The sequence below is a fragment of the Acomys minous genome (genome assembly GCF_964271855.1).
Source record: "Acomys minous genome assembly, chromosome: 7".
Taxonomy (NCBI): domain Eukaryota; kingdom Metazoa; phylum Chordata; class Mammalia; order Rodentia; family Muridae; genus Acomys; species Acomys minous.
The window spans coordinates 34,608,273-34,616,054 of NC_140488.1; positions in this window are offsets into that span (position 1 = coordinate 34,608,273).

Consider the following 7,782-nt stretch of genomic DNA (forward strand, 5'->3'; position numbering starts at 1 on the left):
AGTAGGCTCTAGGCTAGCCCAAGCCACAAAGAGACTGTCCCAAACAATAAAATGTTTGCACAACATTCCTGAGCTGCTTCTTGACTTCCTTCCTGCCAGTTCCACCTAATATGGCATCTATCAGTTAGTTTATGGCTATTTCTTCAGCTTCGTTAACATATTTTCATTCTTTGGTAATCTCATACATATGTGCAACATATCTTTTAAAAATCATTCTATTTAGCTGGGTGTGGTGGCACATTCCTTTAATCCCAGCACTTGGGAGGCACAGGCAAGTAGATTGCTGTGAGTTCAAGGCCAGGCTGGTCTACAGAGTGAGTCCAGGACAGCCAAGGTTACACAAAAAAACTCTGCCTTGAAAAAAAAATCATTTTATTTTGTGTATCTAATTGTTTCTGTACATGTATTTATGTATACCACGTGAGTGCCTGGTGCCACCAGAAGGAATCAGATCTTTTGAAACTGGAATTACAGCAGTTGTAAACTGCCATGTAGGTGCTAGGAACTAAAAGGGCTTCTCTACAGAGCAGCAAGTGCTCTTAACCACTGGACCATCTCTGTAGCCCCCTATGCAATGTTATTGTATCCACCTTCCTCAGCTTTTTGGAAGATAGTTCCAAGAATCGGGTAAGAGAGCCACTAGAACTGATTGAAAGAGAATCAGCTGAAACTGAGAAAGTACATCCAAATAAAGGAAAATTTTAGGACAGTGGCTCAGCATGTCCCATGCCTGAGAGAAGTTTTCAAAAGGGATACAAGAATTAGGAAGTTGTCACTGGAGATGGCAGTGTTCAGGCAGTAGTAAACTGGGCAGAGGGAAGCCATAGTGTAGAGTGAATGGCATGTGGAAAGTGGAGATGGGGCAAATAGGTCAAAAGACATTTGAACTTGAGCAACCTCTAGGAACTTATCTAATTTTAGATGGTCACTGAAGCATGGATTTTGTCACTTAGCCAAAGAGAATAAAAGTAGGACAGACATAGAGCTAAAGCCCAGCCGGAATGAATTCTTACATTCCTATACCAATAAAAAATTCTATCTACAAAGACAGACAAGGAGTAGCCATGGAGTAGGAGAAAAACTACATATTCTCATGCTACTTAATCCGTAAGAATGTTTCAAGAAGGAATGGCCCTGGGTATGGTGTCGCAGACCTAGAATCATAGCACATGGAAGAAAGACAGGGGGACAGGGGGACCAAGAGTTTAAGGCTATTCTTGGCTACATAGTAAGTTTGAGGCCAGCCTGGGCTATATGAGACCCTATATCAAACAAAGCATTGAGAGCCGAGCGTGGTAGTGCATAACTTTAATCCCAGCACTGGGGAGGAAGAGGCAGGCAGATCCCTGTGAGTTCGAGGCCAGCCTGGTCTACAAAGCTACTCCAGGACAGTCAAGGCTAACACAGAGAGACCCTGTCTTGAAAACAACAAAAACAGTAGTAGTGAACAGGGCTGTGGATAAAGTTTGATGGTAGAGCAAGCAAGGCCTTGGGTTCACACTCTAGTTAGCACGAGAGAAAAGGGAGTGGCCAGCAGGGTTGGATGCTAGAAAAAACTCAATTATGATACTTACGAACCACAGCTGTGATGACTTCTAGCCCATTAATGGCCTGGAGTTAAGGAAGTCATTAGGTTAAGAATAGATGCAGTTAGCATTTATAACTCCCCCCCCCCCCTCAAGACAGTTTCTCTTGTAGTCCTTGCTGTTGTGGACTTGCCTTGTAGACCAGGCTGGCCTTGAACTCACAGCGATCCACCTGCCTCTCCCTCCCAAGTGCTGGGATTAAAGGTGTGCGCCACCAGGCCTGGCGTTTATAATTTTTTATAGAAGTCTGGCCTTGAAATAAAACAGATCAGCTAGTGGTCATGATAAATGATCATTTCAAATACGACAAATACTAAAGTATGTTTTAAAAACATCTGAGAGGAGGAATACCTGGGAGAATAACCAATAGTGTAGGTTTCTTGCAAAAGCTGGCAAAAAAGCAGCCAAGATAGAGGTCAGAGGAACTGGCCTCAAGATAAGGCTACTCCGGAACCATCAGTAATGAGCTGGCACCTCCGGCTTCCCTGCTGGCCTGTTAGCAGCTGAGTAAACTCAGGGCAGGTGTCCTCCCAGCACCTCCCTCTGGTTCTTGCCTGACCTGTCCAGCTGAATCCAGCCCATTTCCCTGCCCCTTTCCAATTTCTTCCACTCCTTTATGCATTTAGCAAGCATTTACTATTCATTATGTGCCCGTCCCTAGGGACAAGGAGGAAAAAGCAAGTCCTTGTCCTTGAGTAACTCACGGTACTTCAGTGTCTAGAAACAAGTGGAATTTATCAGAAGTCAGCATACAGTGTGAGACGGGCCCTGAGAGGACAAAATGCTTTGGGAGTCTCAGGCCTGTGAACTGCCAAGTGTTGCTGAGGAAAATCCCTAAACTGAATCAACTGGTTGAAATCACAGGTCGGCCCTCCCTCCTGCTAAGAAATTGGTAAGAACTGACATTTGGCGCAGGCCTTTAATCCCAGCAGAGATAGAGGCGGGTGCATCTCGGTGAGTTTGAGGCCAGCCTGGTCTGCAAAACAAGTTGGGGACAGCCATTGCTATATAGAGAAACCCTGTCTCCAAAAAAACAAAACAAAAAGCCAACCAACCAACAACAACAACAACAACAACAAAAAAGAACTGAGATACTGAGATATTTTTCACAAAGCTGCCTTTGTTTCACTTTTTTTAACTCCTTTTTCCTTGTGTATCTGAGTGTGACAGAGGCCCGACAGAGGTCTTATTTTGAGACAGAGTTTCTCTGTGTAGTCCTTGCTGTCCTGGACTCATTTTGTAGACCAGGCTGCCCTCGAACTGACAGAAATCTGCCTGCTTCTGCCTCCTGAGTGCTGATATTACAGACATGTGCCACTGTGCCTGGCTATTTTTTAAAATATTTTTTTTTGAAACAAGGTCTCTCTCTATAGCCCTGGCTTTCCTAGAATTCACTCTATAAACCAGGCTGGCATCACTCACAGAGATCCATTTGTTTCTGCCTCCTGAGTGTTGGGATTAAAGGTGTGTCATCATGTCCCACCTCTGCTGCCATAAATCATAACTAACTTCATGTTATTTATGAAAATAAACTTATAGGAGCCAGGCACAGTGGCATATTGTTTGTAATACCTGGTACTCAAAAAGCTGAGGCAGGAGGATCACTTTAAGTTTAAGGCCAATCGGAGCTATTATAGTGAGTTTGAAGCCAGCCTCAACTACATTTTAAGACCCTGTATACAAAAATCAGCAACAAACAATAAACAATAGGAGCTGGCCATATCTTGATAGTAGAGTGCTTTTCCTAACATGCATACAACCCTGGGTTCCATCCCTAGCAACACACACGCACGCACACACCCACAAGTGAGTAAGATTTTATAATCTTTTTATTAGCCAGGCAGTGGTGGTGCACGACTTTAATCCCACCACTTGGGAGGCAGAGACAGGCAGATCTCTGTGAGTTTGAGAAACCCTGTCTTGAAAAACATAATCATCATCATCATCATCATCTTTTATTATTTTTGTGTGTATAAATATATTTCCCCACAAATGTGGGGGAAAAGAGTTCATTCTACTTTGGTTTTCTTTTTTCTTTTGGCACAGATTTAATTTTTCTGGCTTTTATTTGTTTTTTTTTTCCGAGATAGGGTTTCTCTGTGTAGCCTTGGCTGTCCTGGAGCTCACTCTATAGACCAGGCTGGCCTTGAACTCACAGAGATCCACCTGCCTTTGCCTCCCAAGTGCTAGGATTAAAGGTGTGCACAACCCCACCCAGCTCTGGCTGTTTTTAATTTGTGTGGTGCTGGCGATTAAATCCAACCCCTCACTTGTGCTAAGCAAGTACTCTACTATTGGGCTATGCTTTTGAGTTCCTGATTTCTTTAAAATTAAAGACAAAATTGAGACAACTCAGATAGTGGGTAAGTGGACAACAGAGCTGTTTTGGTTGGTATTTCAAGACAAAATTTCTCTATATAGTACTGGCTGTCCTGTATTTGTAGACCACAGTGGTTTTGAACTCAGAGATCATCTGCCTTTGCCTCCTGAGTGCTCACCACCAAACCAAGTTGTTTCTGTAGCTCGAGGACCATTTCATTAAAATTTGGGAAGAAACACATTCACACTTGTAGTGAGAACTTTTGAATTTTTGGTTTCTTAAAAACATACCAGGCAGTGGTGGTACATGCCTTTTGTCCCAGCACTTGGGAGACAGAGGCAGGTGCATCTCTGAATTTGAGGCCAGCCTGGTCTACAACACGAGTCCAAGATGGCCAGGGTTCCACAGTGAAACCCTGTCTTGAGAAAAAAAACAATAAATAAATAATAAATAGAAATAGGGCAAGGCATGGTGGTGCTCACACTTGGGAGGCAGAGGCAAGCAGATCTGAGTTCGAGGCCAACCTGGTCTACAAATTGAATCCAGGAGAGCCAGGGCTACTTACTATACAGAAGAATTCTGTCTTAAAAAAGCAAAAGCAAAACCAACAACAACAACAACAACAAAAAACCAAAACCAAAACCATAGATATAGTATAAGACTATGTTTTTGTTTTAATCCCATGTACGGGGATATGCTATGATTTGCCTCTTGCTCTGGTGGGGTTGTGATTTTGCCAGATGCAGATAGTTTCTAAGACTGTGATGTTTGGAATTCTGGGGACTTTTCAGAGGGTATATAAATGCTAGGACCTGAGAGGCAGGAGGGTTGTTATTTATTAAGTAGTCCTATGGAAAGAAGAAAAACAAGAAAAAATTAGATACCCTGACAGCAAATATCAAACTTGCCCCAAGAAACTAACCAGCAGGAAGCAGCCTAAAGATAACCTGACCCCCACCCCTTTCTCACCCCTGATTTTATTCAGGGATTTCGTTCCTTTCCTCTCCATCCTTTTTTTTTTTTCCCCTCTTATATCTAGTGTTTGGGGTTGAAAGGGAAAAAGAAAAGGGGTGGAGACGGTGGAAGAAAGGAGAACCCACAAAGTAGCCAATGTTGGCTACACACACACTCAGTAAGCACGCTGTAAATTGGCAGGTAAGGTAGAGATATTTGTATGTATGTATGCATGTATGTATGTATGTATTGATTCACATGGGATCTCATCCTGTAGCCCTGGCTGTTCAAATCATGACTTTTCCTGCTTTGGCCTTCCGATTGCTGTGACTACACCATCATTCCCACCTTTGTCTCTGAGCCTTTAACTTTTAAAAAATGTGCTTTTATTCTTTTTCTTTTCTCTTTTGGTGCTCTTTTGCAGATGGGACAAGAATAGCAAGAATCTCTTTCCTAAATCTTTCCTGACATTGCTTGGAAACTCAGATAGGATCTGCCTGTTATATCACAGCATCAGGGTCAATCCCTATGACCACACTTTGCATTGTAAAAACATCTGCTAGTGATTGAACAGTCATCACTTGTGTATTGATTGTCCATGTGCAGAAAATATTACATCCATGATCTGGAGCCTTTCTCTGTTGGCACTGGTCACACAGCACGTTTTGCTGGTGGCCATGTTGAGCTAGCCGCTCTGCTGGGAGAAGTGATAATCCCAGAACTGAGGGCAGTGTGTGTTGGGTATCTGTGCAGTAGTGAGGAAGAGGCGGCTTGGGTACCCATAAGGTCCTTAGGCCTTGCATCAGGACCGCATCCCTTCCCCAGAAGGCATATACAAGGTAATTTAGCACTGATAAATGGAATCCTTAACTTCCTGTGATATTAACACATACTGGCTTTAGTTTTCAGCATCTTATTATATTGTGGTCTCTCTTTTATTTTCATTTTTTGGTTTTTCAAGACAGGGTTTCTCTGTGTAGTCCTGCCTGTCCTGGACTCCTTTTGTAAACCAACCCAGCCTTGAACTCAGTGACCCACCTGCCTCAGCCTCCCCCCCCCCAGTGCTGGGATTAAAGGCTTGTGTCACCACACCTCTCTATTTTACTTTTTGAAGTAAGGTCTCAATATATAACCTAGGTTGGCCCACAACTCAGCATCCCCCTGCCTCTGCCTCCAGAGTGTCATCGGTGTACACAACCATACCTAACTTTTTATTTCATTTACACAGAGCACTTGTGTGGAGATCAAAGATTTTTTTTTCAAAAATGTATTTATTATGTATACAGTGCTCTGCCTGCATGTACACTTGCAGGCCAGAAGAGGGCATTAGATCACATTATAGATGGTTGTGAGGCACCATGTGGTTGTGGGAATTGAACTCGGGACCTCTAAGGAAGAGCAGACAGTGCCCTTAACCTCTGAACCATCTCTCCAGCCCCAAGAGTCAGTTTGTAACTTCTACCTTTTGAGGAAGGATTGCACTTATTTCTGTTGCTAGGTACTCGGAGACAGCTGGCCCTTAATCTTCCAGGTGTTTCTCTTGTCTTTACCTCCTATTGTGTTGTAGGAATGTTAGGGTTGCAGATGCACATTACTGCATCTTACTCTTTTTTCAATTTGACACAGTCTCTCTGTATAGTAGTCCTGTTTGTCCTGACACTCGCTATGTAGACTAGGCCGGCTTCGAACCCAGAGATCCTCCTGCCTCTGCTTCCTCGAGAGCTAAGATTAAAGGTGTGCACCACCACGCGCGGTACTTTTGCTTTTTGGAATTTGAAGTTGAGTTATCAGGACTGCATGGCTAGTACTTTTATCCACTAACCATTCCTCTGGCCCCGGTATGCCTCCCCCCGCCCCCGCCACCAGGCAGGGTTTCTCTGTGTAGCCCTGGCTGTCCTTGAACTCACACCCTGTAGACCAGGCTGGCCTCAAACTCAAAGAGATCCACCTGCCTCAGCCTCCAGAGTGCTGGGATTAAAGGCATGTTACGACCACACAGAGTCTTTTGTTTGTTTCCTTTTCTTTTTTCCTTTCTTTCGTTTTTCCAGACAGGGTTTCTCTGTGTAGCCCTGGCTGTCCTGGACTCACTTTGTAGATCAGGCTGGCCTCAAACTAGCAGAGGTCCTCCTGCCTCTGCCTCCCAGAGTGCTGGGATTACTGGCGTAAACTGCCGCCCCCGCCCCCCCTTTTTAGTTAAATACTTTGTTACTTTTGATTATGCGTCAGTGTGTGTCTACCTAGGGATATGCACATGTAAATCATGAGTGCTGGTGCCTCTGAACACCAGAGTCACGTTATCCCTGGAGCTAGAATTACAAAGGGCTGTGAACCGCCCGACACAGGGGCTAGGGACAGAATTTGGGTTCTCCACAACAGTGCTGTAACCCACCAAACATTCCCTCCAGAAGCCGGGCGTGGTGGTGCACGCCTTTAATCCCAGCACTCGGGAGGCAGAGGCAGGCGGATCGCTGTGAGTTCGAGGCCAGTCTCGTCTACAAAGCGAGTCCAGGACAGCCAAGATAACACAGAGAAACCCTGTCTCGAAAAATCAAAGTAAACCAAACCAAAACCCAAACGCCAAAAATAAAGCAAAAAAATTCTCTCCTGCTCCATCTTACTTCCGCCAGGCCGCCGGCCTCGAAGGTGCACGCCAACCCTAAGCCCCGCCCCTACCAAAGACAGGCGGAAGTCTAGGCGCTCGAAAGTGACGGAATCCTTTTCGCTCCCTTCTCAGTGTTGGTCCCGCCTACTCAGTTTCCCGGGTTTTGCCAAGGGCTTTTATTTTAGCACTTCTCAAAGGCCACTTACCACGGCCACGAAGAAAGTGCGCCAGGACTGTGATGATCACTTGAAGGAACGCATCCGCGGAAACGGAGGCCTGAGAATGTTTTCTATAATCCTTTGCGGCTTCCCACGGCCCCA